Here is a 21,790-nt window from a genome sequence, read left to right on the forward strand (position 1 = left end):
AAACAAAGCAAACATTAATTTTCATGCATTAGATATTAATTTTCATGCATGTATTATAACATGAATTCGGATAGCTTAGGTTATGTCTTAAATTTAATTATAAATTGAAGCAAAATATTGAACTAAAGATTATAAGTTTACAGTTTAGTTTTGTAAAAAAAAATTTGTAATTTATTCCATAACATATTGTTAAGAATCCAGCTTAAACTTTGAAATCTCTACCTCGTTTTGAAAGAAAATATGAATTATTTTATGTCCAATTTCAATGAAGTAATTATTAAAAATACATTAAAAAAACTTTAAAGCACTAATATTTTCTTTTATGAACGTATTATGAAACACCCGTTACATTTTTCAATCTTAAATTAGTTTGTGAAATATTATAGAATTTCATTTTGATTTAACTGGTGATTTAATTCAGAACGTTGCAACATAGTAATTTTCAGTAAGAAAATATTGTTTTTTTTTATTTTATTGTCGCTTTGAGTACAATTAACAGTATACAAAATATATACTGATATATTGACTACATCACACTATATATAAAGAATGAAAATAAGAATATAGCTCGAATTTTATCTCACTAAAGAAAATATTATTTTATCATATTAAAGAAAATATTAATCACCGATGAATTTTTAAAATGAAATTATCAGAATATAGTACTAATTAAAAAGAAAGAAAAATCACGTGTAGAGGGTTAAAAACATTTTTTTAAAAATATTTTTAAAGAAATCAAATATGAATTTTCGGCCGTTTTTATACGGCAATCCCATGTGGTTGCCTAAGTTCACCAAATGCTATGCCTAGCCCTGCCCAAACCTTGGTCATAAGAGTCTTCCTAGTTGCCAATTGGCAATCATAGATGAGCAGTCTACCTATATTATTATTCTATGAAAAGCTTCTCTTCTGAATGTGTAGCTAACTTCATTTATTCTGTTTTGTGCCATGCATAAAACAGAAGGTAATATTTTAAGTAAATATGGATAATGTAATGTTTTAATGCCTTCTGAGTTCGGAGTTCAAAAAAAAATTAGAACTAAAGTCTAGAAAGAACGAATGAACGAATTGCGATTTGTCTGCAAATTTGAATTTTATTTTGCATATTAATGATACTAACTCGCAGTGTTATCAACCGCTAACGGTAAACTTAGTGGAAGAAATTCAGTTAATTTCTTAATCAGCAATTTCAATCGAGAAAAATTGATGTTCATTTTTAAATTTCCGAGGTCGATTGTCATATGTCTACTTTTTACTCTTTAAAAACTGTTGTACAATGTTTACTTTTTAATTATGTATTTCATTTCAGATTTTAATCTAATATTTTTTTCAGGTGAAACTAATGAATATTTTAGATATTTTTCAGTTTATCGATGTCGTTATCTTGTGTTCTCTGATCTTATTCGTATGGATGAATAGCTTTTTGTATGCTTAAGCACAGATGAAGGGAGCAGGAAATATTTAGAAAATACCCCATGCTCATCTTTTAATATATCAGGTTAGTTTAACAATTGTACGATAGTGAATTCATGCTGATTTGAAACCGATTTCCGTAAAAGTTGTTATAAATAAAAGTAATTTTTTTATTTATTTACAATTGAGTAAAATCCGCGACTTCACCATGAGCGGAAGTTTCATGCCGTGCATAAAAGAAAAACGGAACTTCCTGATTATATTTTGACCTAATCATCAAATTTTTGCGTAGTATGGCTCTATCTTAACGGTTCAAGGGTTAAACCTTAAGTATGCTAATTAATTAGTGCAGTATGCTAATTAATTAGTATTTTTTTTGTTATGAAATCAGATACAAAAACGCACTTTCTCTGAATAAAAATACCTTTTTTCCCTTTGAATTTGGATTGTTAATCCTCAAAATATGGATGGGGTTAGCCGAAATCTGGAAAATAGTGCCCAACTACTTGTTCCAGTTTAACGTTAATTTACTTTTTGCGTATTTTGCCAAAATTTTTCGACTCAATTATAAAAGTCACTTATTTAAAGATAATTCCATGCAAAAAATATTTTTAATAATTATCTATAATTTATTATTTTATCTAATAATGGTTGAAAAAAACTTGAATAATAAAGTATAATAAATTTTACATCATTTTGGCGAAAATATTTTTGAATGATAATAAACAAAATATCAAAAAAATCGGCCGAATAATTCTTGAGAAATTAAATTTTAAATGCATGGTATTTTTCACGCACTGCAAGCACTAAAAAATACTAAACTCAGTGGCGCGACAGCACATAGAGAGCCAAGGCCTACTGTGCCCATCTCAGTTGTCTTGACCTTGGGCTCTGGGGTGCAGGAGCAGATGTTCCGGTCAGGTGGTCAGCCGAACGCGGAACCCCCAGTACTGCAAGCACTAATTCATGTTTTGTAAACCGATCCCTATATTATTGACTCTTTATTATTCAAATAAAGCACTGGGATCAAACGATAACTAAAGTCCAATTTTTCTTCTATCTTCGAGTTATTACGTTCTTTTCAACTCTCAACTATGATAATGATTGCTTGTACGGTCGTTTGGAACGTATTTAAATCGTAAAATAATGTAACCTAATCATTTGCTTATGGTGTATCAATTAAACCATCACTCGTGCTTCACATGTTGTAACAGCCATAAGCAAAAAGTTAAGATTATTAAGATTAAGAATTTAAAAGAAACAATGAACTACTTCAACACCCTAAAGTAGCTCACGTAAGGTAAGGTAATTAGTAGTAAGGTTCTAATTTTTTCAGTAATGGAACCCCAAACTGTCGACTTTTGTTTTTGCTTGCAATAGATTTCTGTCCTAATATTCCTGATTTTTGTTTGCATACAAAACATCCAATTTTCAACGAATACAAATTGGAATTATAACCGTTGTTGAACTGCCGACCCACTTTTTTGATTTACCACTATTAATGATCAACTCCGTAGGCATGTCATTTTGAACCCAATCCAGAAGACAAGGGAACTACTGGATCGAGTATTGGGAGAAATATGCCTTCGTGGAGGACTTTTTGAAAAGCGTTTGCGTTACATGGAGAGGAAGACCACGAGAACTTTCTAAGGTTAGCCTGACGTCAAAGGACTCTAACCCATGATCCGTCTATCACTGAAGATATTTCACTTTAGCTCTGTGGTCGATGCAAGCTGGATGCGGATTCGTATCGACCAGCCATCGCTGGGATTTGAATCCGGTCCACCTCATTGGAAGGCGAAAGCTCAATCCCCAGAGCCAGCACCCCCCCCTCTCTGTCCCCTGAGCCATTTGAAGAATCAACATAGTTATATTTTCGATGCAACATCATTTTAATTTAACTAATACCGCTGTAAAAATCGCTAGATTCAATTGTTTAAGCTTACAAATTTTTTCACGAATTGTATATATATATATATGGTTCAGTCATATAATATCATTTGATTTAAAGTTTCAAACTTTATGGGACTTAGGTTGAAGTTTTGTCGTTTCATAATTATTGATTCTTCGCTTTTGTCTAATTTAAAAACAATCTATTCTTATCAACAATACAGTAATATCATAGAATTCTTAATAGATTTAGGTATCATGTTCTAAATTACTGCTGTCAAAAATAAGAAACGGCATATTTCTTGTATTTTTATTCCGAGTTTTTCAAATCTTTTTTTTAAAATCATATGAAAAAAAGAAATTTTGAACTCAATTAGTACAACTCCCACAATAAGACTTTATAAATTCTATAGTTACAAAAATTTGAACAAAGGAACTATCAACATATAGATTAAAAATAATTAAAGTTTCTTATCTACTAAGCAGTTTGTTATTTCAGGAATTTTAGAATTTTTCAACATAATTACGCTAAAGAAAACCTTGAATAAATAAATTTTATTTAATGAAAGAGTGTAAATAAGTGAACATATAGTTGTTTATTATTTAAATCAAATAAAATCTTCTCTAACACAGATTAGTTGTTGACATGGATCTCTTTGTACTGTTGATTTAAATTTATTTTAATCCCTTTAACAGCCAGTTTAATAATCAAAACTGATTGATAACAAATTAACTTAAAATTGATGTATTTGAATAAAAAAATATTACGTTCTAATTCTCTTTTAAGAGATTAAATCTTTAATTTGAAATATTAGGATTGAATTAAAAACAAATATTAAATTAAAATGATGAGTGTCTTCAAATAGCTTCTTAGTAAGAAAGGTTTCCTATTGATAGTTCAATTAGTTATAACATTTTGAAACGTAACAAGCGAAATTAATTTATTGCGTATGAAATATATATATTTTCATTTAATTAATGTTTTATTACCCATTGGCAAAATGGGTGCTCTTTTGGGTTTGATGGCGTTCGCACCTTATTTGGACATCACACTCTTCTATTGTGTTCAAGAGAAATCGTAAACAGTGAGCATGCGTCGTCATTGCATGCGTTGATATGGCGACCGCTGCTGCTGAATAATTCTTTTTACAATTCTTTTATTTGTCTTGCTTTTGTTTTCTTTTTGATATTAATTAGATATAGTATAAATGGTGATTGATAGTCAGGTGCGCTTTGCATCCATTTAATTAAAATAAAAAATATATTTTTCAATACAGCATGACAATTTCATGGGCTTTAAATTTCTATTTTATTTACTTATTTATTTTTCATTCTAGTGCCATTGGGGCTGACGCTCTTTTTAACAAACTGGATGTGGAGGGTATGATTGTATTTCATCATCAAATACTGTTGAATGTTTTGATCCTGAAAAATATGGGTAAGTTATTTGTTTCTTCTAATTCAAATAAGTTATAAATAGGTTCAAATTTGTTAAATTTAAAATGCAATTCTTTTTTCATTATTATAATCATTAAAAACTGTAGTTTTCGTTAACTAGTAACATTTTTTGATTGAAAAATATGCTTCCGATGTTTTAAGTTAACACGCTAACTTTTGATATTTGTTCCCTTCAACATTCTATCATGTGTAAGATTTTAAATATACTTTTAAAAATGAGATACATTAATTGTATCAAGTATTGAGGTTTATTGTGAATCTTGCTGGATTTTTAGTTTAAAAACTTTCAATGCTCTTGAATCATTTTATGAAAAAACAAATTTTTTTTTCTCACTAATCAAATATTTCTCGAAGTCAAATTTCGCTAATATTAAGTTTTTGAAATACGAATTTAAGGCACCTTTACTTATCTAATCTCGTATAAGTCTGTTATCAGAAAACTCGTGATAACAGGAATTTTATTGATAAGAAATTTTTTATACTTTTCTGCTATTTAAATGAGCAAAACTGCAAGAAAGAACAAAATAGATATTATTTATTTCTGATATCAATGCAGAAAAATGAAAAACGAACAACATTTCACCTTATTTTCTTCATCAAGTTTTAATTCATTATGTTAATAAAACAAATATGTGTAGACAACCCTTGTCCAGAGTTACCTTCCCCTTTACTGAAGAAAAAAAGTCTTTGTTTCTTTCAAGAATCCTGCCGCACGCTTCAAATGAGTGTGTTATTCGTTGGCTATTTATCTGCAATGGCATATATTTAATTTTATTTATCTGGAATAGCATCTTATATAGATTTTGATTTTACTTCTTTGCAATGGGATCTTATTTTGATTAAGATTGTAATCTACGTTCAGTATTCTCAATATGCGATGGCTCGGGGATAGAGCGTTCTCCTTCCAATCAGGTGAACCGGGTTCGAATCTCTGCGATGGCGGGTCGAAGCGAATCCGCATCCGGTTCGCACCGACCACCGTGGTGACGTGACATATTCTCTGTGGTAGACGGATCGTGGGTTAGAGTCAGGGCTAAAGAGAATGGAAGGGCTAGTTCATTCCGCTCTTAGAGCTGAAGCTACGATTTCCCTCCTCATGACGTCACACTCCACACAGATCTCGGAGATCGCAAGCAAAAATATTATGAAAACTTTGTATCATTCTCTCTGTAAAAATAAGTTCGACTTTTACTTGATATTAGCTTTCAAACTTTATGCAATTAGCATATTATTTATTTTGTTTTCTTGGCCAAAATATAAAATTAAATACAATTTTAAACTAATAAAAATATTTTACTAGTTGTCGTAAATGACGCTATAAATACTTTATTTTAAAATTTTCAGTTTTAACTTTTATTATTGAAAAATATTTAATGCATATATCGACACTTTTTTAGCTACATGTACAGTTGGGTTAAATTTAGAATCTCGATTTTAAAATATGCTGCTAATGGCAATTTGTTTATACTTAATCATTAGGAAACAACAACCTTAAGCGCTAATTATTCTAACAAAATAATAATTTAGGTTCATGAAAATATTAGAAATTTTACAATTGCTTATAGATATTTAAATTTAAAAGAATATAATTATATTAAAAAAATAATTATATTATAATTAAAAAAAATAATAAATATTTAGAATAACTACATTAAAAACTACGTTATGAAACTAGGAGAATTTTAATTATTAATTATCTATACTTTTAATTTAAGTTCGTATTTTCTTTGACTTATTAATTTTTTAATTTTTTCGTTTGTCTTTTTTTTTTTTGGAGTAGCAGGGCGGTTTCAATTTAGATGGCGAATTCTTATAAAAATTCTGAAATGCAAAATATTGCTGTTTTATTTACTGCAGGATATCGTCCCTCTAGTTCACTTATAAATTCTTTGACACTTTCTGATTTTCTGTCCCATGCACGCTTTGAAATATGTTCTCAAACTCTTGACACACTTCCATCCAGGCTGCTGACAGAACACTTAGTCCTCCCTTAGATAAGAGAGCACCTGGTAGAGTTAGAGCAATTTTAAAATCATTCTAATCGGCAATCCAAGCAAACGATTTCTCATATCATCTTCATAATCTTGTTTTAAGAAATCCTTACTGCATTTTCGTTCATATTTAATATTAACTGGGTTATTCCTTAGCAATGTTGAAGCCATTCTTTACATAGTTGTTCATTTGCTTTAGAGAACACGTGGAAAACTATATTTTTCCTTTTGTGTTTCTTTTAAAATTTTTGTAAGTTGCAATCGCACAAACTGGTATTTCATAAATAATTTTAAATTTTTGCAATTCACTTCACAAAACTGAGAAAAATCATTATAGGAAACAACGAATGTCTCGAAATGTGTCACAAAAAGGAATGTTCCAATATTAGTTAAAGCTAGTTAGACCGAACGCTTCGTTCCTGAAGTAAAAGCTCAAGCTTTGCGCCACCGTGACGTCAAAGGCGAAAATCGGAGGTTTGGCGCGGCGAGAGTTTCTTCAAAGGAGTGAACTAGCCCTTCTATTCTCTTTAGCCTGGGTTAGAGTCCCTTTGCCGTTAAGCTAACCGTGGGATGTTCTTGTAGTCTTCCTCTTCACGTAATGCAAAATTTCTCCCAATACGTGATTTAGAAGTTCCCTTGTCTTCTGGATTGGGTGTAAAATTAGATGGGTGCGGAGTTGAACATTAGTAGTCGTAAACGTATAAATTTGTTTGGCTGTTCAACGACGGTTTATAAATATAAATAACATCAATAACTATTCTACAGTATTTTCCGGTCTACCGTAAGGTTGTTTTATGGTTAAATATGAGTACTTGCTTATAACGACAGGCTTGCTAAGATGACAATCTACTTGTTACTACGGATTGTCGTTATTGCGAACTTTTATTGAATTATAATTTAATGTTAAAACATTAACTAGAGCAGGGATGGGCAAACTCTTTTGATCGAGGACCAAAAATCGAAAAAGAAAAGTTCGTTGGGCCAAGTGAAAATTTTTAAAATAAAGAAACAATATGCAAGTTTTAATTTAAATATTTTATGACAGGAATAAAATTGCGATTTAATTTTTGTAAGTTCCTTATATTGAGGTTCGAAGTGAGATGTACTTATTTCAAGTCTAAATGCTTGTCTGTTATTATACTTCTGAAATTATTTTTTCTAAGGTTCATAGTTGAAAAGTTTTGTTCACATATATAAGATGAAGCAAACATAAACATAGCACTGATTTTCTGGGCATGAGATATTAAATTTTGGAAACTAGCTTTTGGCAAAGATTTATAAAACTCAAACTTTGACATATTTCGAAACAACTGCTTAGAAGATTGTTGTATTGTCAATTAATTCAAAGCTGCAAATCCGACCTCACTGTTTCACAATTTACTTTGAAAGACATGGTAAAAATATCTAATTCTGTTTGAATGGCACTAAAATCTGAGTTTTCTCAAAGCTATATTTATAATTCTTATGCTTTTCCTTATTCACTGAGGGTATTGAATTTAACCTCGAGAAATGAGACAAGTCGTTTCTAGTTAATTGCCCGGCAAACAAATTAAGCTCCAATTAAAAGCTTTGAGATGGGCCCAGATATCATCGAGCAATTGAATTTTCTCTTGCATCTTAACATTGAAGTTGTTCATATGACAAAAAAGATCTGAAAAAAATGCAGGCACTTTCAAAAGGGCACTTTCAAATTTAAAAGTCATTCCTAAACCTCACGAAAAATATCACATCTCATTGTAGTTCCTTTTAAAGAACGCATGCACACCTGTTCCTCGGTAATTTCAAAGTTCTCATCAACAGTTTTTATAAATAACACTAATTGAGCAGTAACATTTATATCAGTGCTTTTATTCATAGCTATTGAGCAAAATGTAATTTGTGCACTTTTTGACTCTAATTGTGATATCAAATTTTAATCGATGGCTTCTGTTCTAGAAGTCACCGTTTTCAGCGATAAGCCTCAAAATTATTTTTCATGTCTGGACATAAAACATCACAAAATTGGAGTATACATTGTTTAACAAACTCGCCATCACCGAAAGATTTATTATTTTTAGCACTATTGGATGCTGCAATGTAACTTGCATTCGTAACTGCTTCTTGAACACTGTTTATATTCTTGAAAAAAATTTGTGAACCTGAGAATTCTTTGGGAAGACTTTTTGCATTTTGTCTTCTTACACATTCAGACATTGCTTCGTAGTTTACATTCTTGTGCTTGACAGTAAAATATCGGTGGTTAATATTGTGTTCTTTAAAAACTGCTACAGCTTCATTGCAGATAAGACATACTGGTTTATCATTTACATCTGTCTAAAAATATTTCTAAGTTCATTCATCATTGAACGAACCGCACTCTGAATCAACTTTGCGTTTTTAGTAGCCATTTTGGGGTTAAAAAATATTTCAAATAACTCAAACAAGTACTAGCTATTTTATACATTTTATAACTTCCATTATTTACAATAACGTTATATGTGTGCAATCTTTCAATATGCAATAAATTATGTTGGAACTCGCCCCGGCAGAGAAATCTGCTTGTTAGAGCTTAAAATGCGCAGTCTGTCACATGTGAAGTACAATTCACCTTTATTAGATTCAGTATGCCTGCTCCTCAAGAAAGACAAACGCTCGTTGGAGCCTATCTACGGCTATCCTATAAAGAACTTCTGCTTTCAACATTTTAGCAATTGAAGCTGTCTTTACTAGCTATTTCCATCAATTTTTGTTTTGTAGAGAGAAAAAAATATCGAAAGTAAAAAGGTTATCAGTACTTTGTTAAAAAAAAAGAGCAAAAATTGCTTTAAACACAGTAGACAAGAAAATGTTTGTATATTGTTTATATTCGCTACGGAAGTTAGTTAAAAGTTAAAATTCTATCCGCGGGCCGGATAAAACCTTCCTGCCGGGCGTAGTTTACCCATCCTAGAGCCCCTGAATTAGACAGGCCGACTCATCATCTATTTTTGCTCCAAAGAGCTAACATAAGCACAATACTAACATAACGTTAACTTGCGAACTTTTTTGCTCCAATATTGCTTGATAGGTCAACTCTGATAGTATAGGAGCCTTAGCCCATCCGACTGAAATAGTGTGACGTCATTCATACCACTGACTTGTATTGCAAACCGCGAAGATAAATGAATGTAGAGCAATGTAACCAGCAAAAAGCGGTTATTTTGAAGTGTGTTGCAGAAATACAGAATAAAACTTTTTTTTTTGCAAGTGGTAATTTGGTATTAAGCCAAAATTTGTTTAATGTAAGGATTTATTTATGTAAATGATAGCTTTGACTGTGAGTAATTATTTCAGTTATGAAAAATGTTAGTGATAATTTTCACTTCTAAACATAGATTTTTAACATATCAATTTATGTTTTCTTATTATTAGAGCTTAGGGAAATGCAATGTTACTGCTTTTTAACATTTTCAGTTTTTACGAATAATAATTTATGTATAAAGGCAAGAAAGGCTGAGCAGGCTCACAAATACCTATTTTCCAATTTTATTTTAATTTTAATTGGTTTTAAATAAAACATTCTGAAAATTTCCTGATAATTAAGAAAATCTACATTTTTGTTTTTAGAATGTTAAAAAATAACTCTTTGACACATAAATGAAGCGAACTGGCTTTCGATTTTGAAACTTTCTATTTATTCTTCTATTTAAAGAGATGCCGACCATTACCATTTATCCGTAATTATTACTGTTTCGTAATAAGAATTACGGTTGAGTAATAAAAATGTCCATTTTTGAGCGATCGGGGTGAACGGGTGAAGATAGTAAGAATAATGAAAAATGAAATGGTGTTGATTTCTAACTTTCCTGCACAAAGTTAATAATAATGCCTTTATTTCTTTATTTTTGCTTTTTTTTTCTCACTAAAACAGCAGCAAAAACGAGTTTTCCTCTTTTCTTTCTTTTTTGCAATAGAGGAAAGGATATTGGTAGTTTTTACTTTTTACGAAAGCAAATTTTTTTTTTTTTTGTCTTTTTGTTGCTTGCTTGGAAACTTGTAGTAATAGGTGGTTTCTCGTTATTAGAGTATGCGGTTAGAAATTTTAAGATTTAGATTTATCATTTCAAAAAATTTAATTAATCTCTTAATGATTTTATTAAAAAACATTTGAAATTAAAAACTCTATAACCAAAGATTTGGAAAGGTGCTGAATGTACTTTTGATAATTGGAGATTAGTGGCAAGAACGGTTATGGTTCATAAAAGCTGATTCTCAAAAAAAATAATAAATAAATAAAACGAATTCACGCGGACACTAACCGTTTATCCACAGCATGGCCAATTTTCACACCATAATAACTCTCGGGGAGCATTGGTTTTTTCCTGTTATTGATTTATCTAATACTCAAATTGTTAGACTGAGAGTCAGTCATCATTTTTGCGAAAAATAGGCAAAAAGCATTCTCTCATTTTGATCTTCAATTGTTTTAACTTTATTTCCCTAAAACGTTTTTTTTTATTTATTATTATTTAATTAAAGAACTCAACATCTCTTTCACTCAATTTTATATTTTAACCAAATACCTTAAGTCTAAATCTTCAAATTGGAGTAACATTTCAAAATCAGTTAAATTTTTTTAATCTCTTATAATGTCGTGGTAAATATAATTAAAACCAAATTCATAAATTTGTTAATGTCGATGGGGATATATTTTCTCGCCGACAATTTTTGCGGCCTTAAGAAATCATAGGGGTTGAGCCGTGGTGGCTCAGGGCATAGAGCACTCGATTCCCGATGAGGTGACCCAGGTTCGATCCCATCCCAGCGATAACTGGTTGATTCGAATTCCGCACTCGGCTCGCATCGACTATAGTGCTGACGTAAAATATCCTCAATGATAGACGAATCATGGGTTACAGTGCCCTTACCATCAGGCTAAATATGGGTGGCTATCTTTGTTTTCCTCTCCATGAAACGCAAATGCTGGTTAGTTCTATCAATAACTTCTCCACGAAGGCTAAATCTCTGCCAGAAATCCAGGAGTTCTCTTGTCTACTGCATTGGGTTCAAAATTACAAGGCTACGGAGTTGAACATTAGTAGCCGTTAACCGTTTATTGGGTCTGCTGTTCAATGATGGTTATAAAATTATAGACGTTGATAACTTCATAAAATACAAGAGGAGAAAAAAAAAACAATGAAGACCTTTGTTTTCATAAATCTATGTAACAGTAAAGGTTAGCGTCGGATTAGGAATAGAGGTGATTGCTCGGAAGATATTGTCTCCTCTGCGTATTGTGCGTTTTTCCATTCCGTATTATCGATTTATTTGTAGTTATGAACACAGAATTAATAAATTTGGTTATTGATAAGTGCAGAAATTAAAGTTTGTAATCAATTTTTTACAGTAGGGCGCGTTCCACCTTCTCCCCCCAAAAAAGTTTTTTTAAAAGTCAAATAAACTTCAGGTAATAAGCTAAATTAATTTCATTTTATAAGCAGATCTCACTCCACCCCTAAGCTATGTGGTTCCCAGCAGATCACCGAAGTCAAGCATCACTGGCTGCAGTCAGTCTGCGGGTGGGTGACCACTTGGATTAGTCTGCGTAGGGACTAAGGGTGTGTGGTATGGGTCCTCGTTAAACTGTTCTACTGTAAAGTGCTAGACTTCACGTGCAGGTCGTCGGGCTAACCGAAGCGGGGGTGCCATCCCCTCTGCAGAGGATCAAAATTGTGATGACATGTCTCCGGATCATCGTCAGGGATGTTTCCCAGACCGTCGCCAATAGCCCATTGTGCAGCTCTAGTGCGACGTAAAATGAACTACAACTACAACAAGAACAACCGTAAGCTATGTTTCTAATAAACCAAGTTTCGTTCCAAAGTGAATTTTCCAAGCCAAGCCCTTCCCTTGTAAATTCATTCTGTTTAACTAATATTTTAATTTAAAAAAAATGGACTTTACTATATGATTTATTGTGGTGATTACTAATTTATTTATTTTAAATATGAATATTTTGCCTAAGTTCTATTTTTAACTACAAGATGGCTATTTTTTCTTTGTCTTAATTATGTTGGTGCCATGAGAATACAAGTTAATATAAGCGATCACTGTAATTCTTAGGGATATATTTTTTACAAGCGTCGTTGATTAGCAGACCCAAATTTTGATTTCATGACTAGTAATGTTTAATTCCATAGCCTTGTATTTTGAACCCAATTCAGAAGACATGGGAACTCCTGGATCAAGTATTTTTATTTCTTTTATAACCGTCATTAAACGGCCGACCCAAGTTTATGGGTTTACGACTACTAATGTACAACTCCCTAGCCTTGTAATTTTGAACCCAGTCCTGAAGACAAGGGAACTTCTGGATCGAGTATTGGATGAAATTTTCCTTCGTGGAGGACTTTCTGATGGAGCTAACCCGCATTTGCGTTACATAAAGAGGAAGACCACGAGAACCTCCCACGGTTAGCCTGATGGCAAGGAAACTTCGACCCAGGATCCGTCTACCACTGAGGATATTTCACACCAGCACTGTGGTCGGTGCAAGACGGATGCGGCATTCGTATCGACTGGAATTCGAACCCGGTTCGCCTCAAATGGATCAAGTATTGGGAGTAAATTGCAGAATTAATGAAAGATTACTTAAATGCTTCATTTTGCACTTTAGTATTAAGGTTGCAATTGAAAACTAATTTTTATAGTCGTGAACAGTTTCACGACTATAAAAATCCACAGCATTAGACTACACAATTCAGCGTATTTTTGAAAACTGCAAAAAGGTTTTTTTCTCTTCTATTTTTAAATATATCTTGTTTAAATAAAGCATGTTATGCTTAAGGATCTAACTATTTTTCTTAAAAATGGAAACATTAATGAGTATTAATGCATGACAGCAGTGTACATTTAATCAAAGAATGTTATGCTTAAGGAACAAACTATTCTTCTTAAAGATGGGAAAAAATTAACGAGTATTAATACATGACAACAGTACTCTTTCGATTGCTCATTATCAATAGAGTTTAATTTTTTTTAATTTTTCCTCCCTAGAATCTGAAGAAAAATTTCTGAGAACTCCAGTAAGTACCCGTCTGACGTACATGAATGAAATCAGTGTAGAGTAACTGAATATTGTCGGTAAGTTTTAATTCACTTTAAAAGATTTCTTACTTGAGGTTCAGAAAATGCTTACGTACTTAGCAATGTTAGTAAGTAAACTCTCACTTGTAAGGTAAGACACTTATTTATCCTTAAGTTCTGAATGGTGCTATACTGGAAGCAAGCACTCATTTATTATTGCAAGGAGGTAGAGTGGCTTTTTTAAATGATTATTTTTTTTTTTTTTTTGGATTGAAACTAGAAACAATTTTATTCGATTATTTTTTACCTGATGTGTTTCCTTTTATCCGGTGTTGGCGTTCCAAATTATTTCTCCCAGTGTTTGTGTTTTAACCTTTTAGACCCAGTGTTGGTGTTCTAATTAGATGCTTTCATTGTGGTGTGTGTTTTCCAAAATATTCCGTATGTGTGTTTTGAATTTTTTTCAATATTTTCCTGCAATTTTTTTCCAGATTTTCCGATTACTAACATTTATGTTCAAATGCATTCAATCTAATTCGCAATTTATTTAATCACCCTTTTTTGATTATTGAACAGCTTTGTGTATGGTTTTTACGTGTTCATTTTTTCCATATTTTCAATTTTTTTCACTTTTCTAAATTTTGTTTTTGAATTGTCCAGTTTTTTTAAAAAACTTTCTACGATTTCCTGTTCTTTTATTATTTTTCTGTGTTATACATTGCGTTTCAGCTTTTCATCGATTTTTTTTAACATATAGTATAGTATAGTATAGTACAGTATAGTATAGTATAGTATAGTATGTAGTATAATATAGTATAGTGTAGTATAGTATTTAGTATAGTATTTAGTATAGTATAGTATAGTATTTAGTATAGTATAGTTTTTGTTATAGTATTCTGTTTTTTTTTTTTTTTTTTTTTTTTTTTTTTTTTTTTTTTAAATACATGATCCGTTTTTATTTCCATAGTATTCTGATCCATTTCCGGCTTCATTTCCAAATTTTATTTTCCAACTTTCAATTTTCAATGTACGTTTCAAATTTTTCTTTCGATGTGTATTTCGTTTTATTTTCTTTCAATTTGTGTTTCAATATTTTTGTTTCACTGTGTGTTTAAATTTTTCTGCTTTCAATGTTTGGCCCAATTTTTATTTTCCAATGTATGCTTCAAACTGTTTTCCAATGTTTTTTGTAACAATCCTTTTCTATCCTGTATTTGTGTTCTAATAATTTTTATCCTGTGTTTGTGTCCCAAATATTTTCGTCTTATGTTTTTGTTCCATAGTTTTTCGTTCGTTCTTGTTTTGAAATTAGTTTCCTTCAATGTGTGCTTTAAGTGTGATTTGCATTTTTTCAATGTTTTTCTGCAGCTTTTTCCAAGGTGTTTTTCGAATGGTAACCTTTTTGTTCAAGTACATTTCATCGAATTCCCCCTTTGTTTTATCGCCTTGTTTCTTGAACGTCTCCCTCTTTATACATTTGTTTAGTGTTCAGTTTTTCCAGATATATTCAATCTTTTTCATTTTTCCAATTTCTGCTTTTGATCATTCCAGTTTTTCATTCCTGTTTTTCAATATTTTCTACCATTTACTGTTTTTAATTGTTTTGCTGGTTTATTCATTGCCTTTCGCTTTTCGTTGCTTTTCTCTTTCTTTTTTTGCTCCATTTTTTTTTTCAATATAGTATGATTTGTTTTTATTTCAAAGATATAAAATTTTTATTTCCTGGGTAAGTTTTATTTTGACTCTGTGTTCGGTTTTTATTTTCAGTGAGTGTTACAAATTTTATTTTCTAATATGTGTTCCCAATTTCACTTTTTTTCTTCCAATGTTTGTGTTCCAATTTTTTATTAGCCAGTGTTCATGCTCCTAAATTTTTCCTTCTGTGTTTATGCTCCAAATTTTTTCATTCTGTGTTCCAAATATTCTTTACCCTGTGTCAATGTTCCAGATTTTTTCACCCATGGTTTGTATTCCCAAAATTTTTTATCTTGTGCTTGTGTCCCAAATATTTTCGTCTTGTGTTTGTGTTCCATATTTTTTCGTTCAGTGTTTCTTTTTTGCAATTAGTTTCTTTCAATGTGTGCTTTAAGTGTGTTTTGCATTTTTTCAATGTTTTTCTGTAGCTTTTCTAAAGCGTTTTTCGAATGGTAACATTTTCGTTCAAGTACATTTGATCAAATTCCCTCTTCGTTTTATCCTCTGGTATTTTGAATTACTACCCCTTTATGTAGTTGTTACGTGTTCAGTTTTTCCTTAAATTTTACATTTTTTGCGTCCAATTTTTTAAAATTTTTCCAATTTCTCCTTTTCGTCTGTTTGTGTTCTCAACTTTTTCATCTGGTGTTTGTGCTCCAAATATTTTGATCCTATGCTTGTGTTTCAAATTTTTCCATCCAGTGTTTGTGATCCAAATATTCCAGAATTTGTGTTCCAAATTTTTCCATGCAATATCTCTGATCCAATTTTTTTACTTCCAGTGTTTGTGTTTCAAATGTTTTGATTTCTTTTTATCCAGTGTTGGTGTTCCAATTAGTTGCTTTGAATTAGTTAACTCCTATTAGTTGTGCATGCATATGTTTTTTCAAAGTGTGCCATATTTGTGTTTTGAATTTTTTCAATATTTTCAGATCGCTAACATTTTTTTCAAATACATTCGATCCAATTCGCAATTTGTTTTATCGCCTTGTTTAAGCAGTTATTTATGTATGGTTTTTACGTATTCCTTTTTTCCATATTTTTAATTTTTTGTATTCAATTTTCTCATTTTCTTCAATTTTGTTTTCGAAATTCCCAATTGTTGTTTTTTTTTTTAAATTTTTTCTAGGATTCCCTGTTCTTTAAATATTTTTCCCATGTTATCCATTGAGTTCCAGATTTTCATTCGATTTTTTTTAATGTAGATTCTGTTATTTTTTTCAATATATCTGTTTTTATTTCCAATATGTTCCAATATGTGTAACTTTTATTCTCAGTGGGTTATTTTTTGTATCCCAGTTTGGGTTCTGATTTATTTCCGGTGTGGGTTTCAAATTTTATTTTCCATTATTTTTTTTTTCCAATTTTTAATTTCTAATTCAGAATTGTAAGCTTAGAATTGCAAGTTTCAATTTTTTTTTTCTTTCAATGTGTATTTCATTTTATTTTTCTTTCAATGTGTGTTTAAATTTTTTCTGCTTTCACTGTTTGAAACACAAATTGGAAAAAATTAAACCAAACTTTTTCCAGTATCTTACGTAATTTTTTTTTTCAATCCTGTGGTTGTGTTCCAAATTTTTTCACCAAATGTTTGTGTTACAAGTTTTTTACCTCTTGTATTCATTTCACTTTTTTTCACCCAGTGTTTGTACTTCAAACTTTTTATCCAGTGTTTGTGCTTAAAATATTTTCATCCAGTGTATGTTATCCAAATTTTTTCCTCTTGTGTTGATATTCAAAATTATTTTACCAAGTATTTGCATTCCAATTTTCTTTTTTTACCCGTGTTCATTTTCCAAACTTTTTCATTTAATGTTCGTGCTCCTACTTTTTCTTCCCCTGTTTGTGTTCCAATTTGTTTCTTCCAATGTGTGTGTGCTTTATTTTTTTCAATGTATGCTTAAAGTTTGTTTTGCATTTTTTTTACTTTTTTCTGAAGCTTTTTCAGTGTGTGGTTATACTTTCATTGAAAGAAAACTCACCAATGTTTTATCGCCATATTTTATTTTTTTTAGCTTCCATCTCTGTTTATATACGTGAATCACTTTGTTTTCGGTGTTCCATATTTTCCGCTTTTCAGTGTTTTTTAGGAAATTTATTTTAAAAATTTGTATTTAATTGTTTTCATTTTTCATATTTTCGTTTTTCGATTAGTCGAGTTTTTTTTTTCACTGGTTATTAATTTATAATTACTTATTCAATTCCAATATGTCTTCTCTTTCCATTTTTTGCCCATGTTTTTTATTGTTTTTTTTCTCAATGTTTATCTTCCTTCTGAGTTTTTTTAGCTTCTTGAATGAGTGTTTTGTTTCTCCAAATGGTGTATCATATTTTTTCCAATGTTTCATATATTTTTTCCATTGTGTACTCTAGTTGCTTTTGATTGGTAAAATTTGTGTGTGTGTGCATCTGATCAAATCCATTTGTTTTTATAGACCCAACAACGTGTTTCGCATTACCCTTCCTTGCTTACGTTTGATTTGAATTTTTCACAGGTTTAGATTTTTTTTTAAATAATTTTTTAAATAATTTTTTCAACCTTTTTATTTTTTTGTACTTCATTTCTCCTTAATTCTTCCTCGTTTTCTGTTTTGTTCCAATTTTTTTATAGTTTCAAATTCTTTTCAGCTTTTTTTTATGTTTGCAGATTTTTATATGTATTTTAATTTTGTATTTTCTCTTCAAAAATTTTTTTCCAATGTATCTGATAGATTTTCTAGAATTTTTCTTTTAAAGTTCTGCTTTTTTCAGGCTCTTATCCGATGTAAATTAGTTTTTCACCCCATGTATGTTTTAGTTTTTTTTTCTCCTCTCTGTGTAACTTAAGTGATTATTTTCAGTCGTTATTCTTGTACTGTGTTTCAATTGCTTTTAATGTCGTTAACGTTTACTTTTTCCAATTTTAATTTTTCTATGTTTTTTGTTTTGAACTTTAAATTGTTTGGTATTAATCCTGTCTCTAGTTTATTATAATCCAATGTTACTAAGCTTTGTAGGTTAATGTCTGCTCAAATAGTCTGACAAATCGGGAATAACCTGACAAAGTGAGATGTTTGATGTTTGGAATCTGCCGGACTGAGATGAATCCATTTTCTTTTAAATTGCCTGCTATGAAATGATGAAGCTAAAAAGAAGGCTGATTTTTTGATAATTGAATCTTCAGCTGTAAGTACAGTTTAATTTTCAATCTATTATGTCAACTATTACAAATCTTGCTTTTAATTTTAAATATGATCGCAAATTTCACGCTAGTTTTTTTGATGCAACTATATAGATTTTAAAGTTAAAAATTAATCCAAAAAAAATGATTGATACATTTTGCAGTGCGAAAAGAAAAGAAACGAGTCACCCCTAATCTTTACGTTCTGAGACTCAATCTTAATACGAACCATTAGGGAAACCATTGGGAAAACGAGGGGCAAATTAATTAACGTAGACGATATTTTAAGCTAGGAAATTAGACACAAAAACGTACTTTCTCTGCAAAAATTTATGGTTTTCTCCACGGATTCAGAATTCTGGCACTCAAGATATAGGAGGAAGGCGCAATTTGGGAAATTTGCTCCCCATATTTTGGCCAGGAAAACTGTTCAAAGTTTTGACCTCTTCATGTTAGTTTTACTTTTTGCGTATTTCAAGATATCTCCAGATTTTTTTAAGCAAAATGAAACATTTTTACCCACAATTATAAATTTCGTTTATCGAAAGATAATTCTGTGCAAAAATATTATTTTTAACGATTTTTTACTTTTTATTGTTTTATTTAAAATAGTGTGAAATTTTTGAACTGTTTTGAATTTGATATACAAATCCTTATTTTTAAAAAAAAATCAATTTTGCATTGCAAAATACAAAATTTGTGCGAAATTGGTCAAATAATTCCTGAGAAATCTTATTTAAAAAAATCGTATATAAAAATTCGATTTCTCAGGTTCTATTCGACCGATTTTACTGTAATTTTGTATCGAATCACTGTCATTTGATTCGCTAATTTGATTTCGTAAATTGAAGTCACTGCAATTTTGTAATTGACCGATTTCACTCTAACATGGAAAATTTGCCATGTAAAATTAAATTACATGGTGTAAAAAGTTGTATGCCTTATAATTCAAAATTCTTTCAACTAGGATAATAAAAAATAATAAATGTTTACTCAAAGTTAATTTTCGCATGAAACTATCTTTAGGTAACCAAATTTTATAATTGTGTGAAATTTCTCATTTCACCTAAAAAGTTCCCGAAATATGAGGAAATATGCTAAAATTAATATTTAGGGGTCCAAACTTCGGATTGCTGTCCTGATCAAACTATGGGGACCCTATTGCCCAGATTGAGTGTCATAAATCTAAATCCGTATTTTATTAAAAAAAATCGACTTTCATTGAAGAAAATTGTAAAATTAGCATTAAGAGGCTCGTACCATCAACCGCTTTTCTGATCAAGCAATTGCGGCCATAATGCAGTTACTGTTTTTATTTTAAGGGTGAGGAATCTAAATCCGTAAAAAAGATATGATTATTAAGAGAAAGTACATTTTTGTTTCGGATTTCGCAGTTTAAAATATCGTCAGCATTAGTCAGCCTATTTGATATCACTCCATCGAATCATTAAGATAATCCTAGAATGTGAAGATCCGATTAGTTGTTTGGGTGGAAAGTTTATTTTTTGTGCACTATACACACAATATTTTATGCAACTTTCTTAATAGAAAAATAAGCACTTTTATTATAGTTTCTTCAAAATTATGAGGTACCCTTATAGGGAGATTTCGCACTTTTAAGTTAGCTTTCGTTCGCTCCTGTAAATAAGATTGAAGCATTCGCGCATGCTCGTCTTTATTTTATATGATACCTATCTTTATGTTGGCATGATTTAAGTTTTGTTGGCTTGACAAAGCTGCAAGCACGCTGTTTATAGCTGTTAAATGTTATCTGTTTAAGCCTGTCTTCGAACTAAAAGCGTGAACCTAGAATGCGAATATGAAGAAATACATTGATAAAATTTAGAAATGAATCCTGTATTCTCACAACCGTTGGTTCATTCAATAAAATATAATTTTATTGGTTTTTGTTTATGGTAAAAAATTATGGTTGTCTAATTGCATTAATTCCTCAAGGATCTAGATATATTTTCGCTATTTCAAAATTATATTTATTTTAAGTATGTAATTTAATTAAAATAAATTCAATAAGCAATAGAATTATAATATTTTTTAAATATCAATAATAAGCGGCATTATTCATCGCCGAATTATTCATCAAAATCTATAATTTACCAAATTTTTCTGCTCACAGATCCAAAGTTTTATGTTGAGCAAAGCATCTTGAGTCGTATGCTACAGCTTTAAAGAAATAGTGTGCGGAGGGGTGGCATAAAAATGAAGAGAAGCGTTTGTATAAAAGGAGTTTATTTGCGTTTCCCTTTCGGGTGTAGAGCGTAGACTGTAATGGCGTACAAACATAGACAGCTTGCCAAGTTGGCGTATTTGCAGTGTGCCAAGGGGAGATGCTCGAACGCCAAGAGCGTAGCTTACAAATACGGAACAAGTAGTGTATAGTTTGTCTAAAGTAAGAACTCCCTTAGCCATTCGTCTGAACTTGTGGCGGTGACTATGGTAACGAGGTATAACTATGTCAAGTAGTGGTGTGTGGACATTGTTTAGGACAGGTTATGGCTTAAATCGGTGAAAGAAAGCGATAATCTTTTTTTTTTCGGTCTAATGTGTTATCGCTAGAGGGAAGAGGAGCTACCCTCCCTGAAATGAGCTATTCTTGTTTCCATTAGCAGCAGAACGCCTCAGACTTTATGGTGGGGGAGTTCTTACCTTATACAAACTATACATCCATTGTAAATATTTCTTTTGAATTTGTGGTCAAAGTTTAAATGATATTCCACTACGTTAGCGTTTTTAACTAATGGATTTTTGCAAAATCTCTTATTTTCACTTACGTAAGTTTTATATTTTTCATGGGCTCATGCGCATTTCAACAGAACTGACGCATGCGCACTAGAAAAGTGCAACGCACAAAAGAGAGCGTTACATTCAAAACACGCGTTAGCAGAATTGTGACCTACAAAAAGAGGCAAAATGTAGGAAATCCTTAACTCACGTGACAATAATTTCTGTTTAAAGCAAGGTTTAAACGATTTTTGAGCTAGAAGGAACGAAGCTTGGATTCAACTTCCCTATAATTTTTCCCTTCGAAATAAAATTTTTAGCTGTAGCTGTTAACTGATAGAATCCGAAATTACAGGATTGCGTGCCGGTGTTATTATTTAACCTACTTATGTTAAGACAA

At 30.9% G+C, this 21,790-nt stretch overlaps 2 long non-coding RNA genes across 3 annotated transcripts in view; both read left to right on the forward strand.

The window, feature by feature from the left end:
* The first annotated feature begins 345 nt into the window (after positions 1-345).
* On the forward strand, positions 346-14,570 carry LOC147803235 (uncharacterized). Its single transcript, XR_015428933.1, has 3 exons — positions 346-1,498; positions 4,641-4,741; positions 13,767-14,570. It is a non-coding gene; the product is annotated as an uncharacterized LOC147803235 (long non-coding RNA).
* A 2,049-nt stretch (positions 14,571-16,619) lies between these two features.
* LOC147803236 (uncharacterized) overlaps positions 16,620-21,790 on the forward strand; it is a 107,340-nt gene continuing 102,169 nt past the window's right edge. For both annotated transcript variants that reach the window (XR_015428934.1, XR_015428935.1), the window contains exon 1: positions 16,620-18,656. This is a non-coding gene — a long non-coding RNA (uncharacterized LOC147803236). The remainder of the gene's footprint in view (positions 18,657-21,790) is intronic.

Source organism: Parasteatoda tepidariorum, chromosome 9 (genome assembly GCF_982258835.1).
Source record: "Parasteatoda tepidariorum strain Cologne lab strain chromosome 9, Ptep-v5.0, whole genome shotgun sequence".
Lineage (NCBI taxonomy): Eukaryota > Metazoa > Arthropoda > Arachnida > Araneae > Theridiidae > Parasteatoda > Parasteatoda tepidariorum.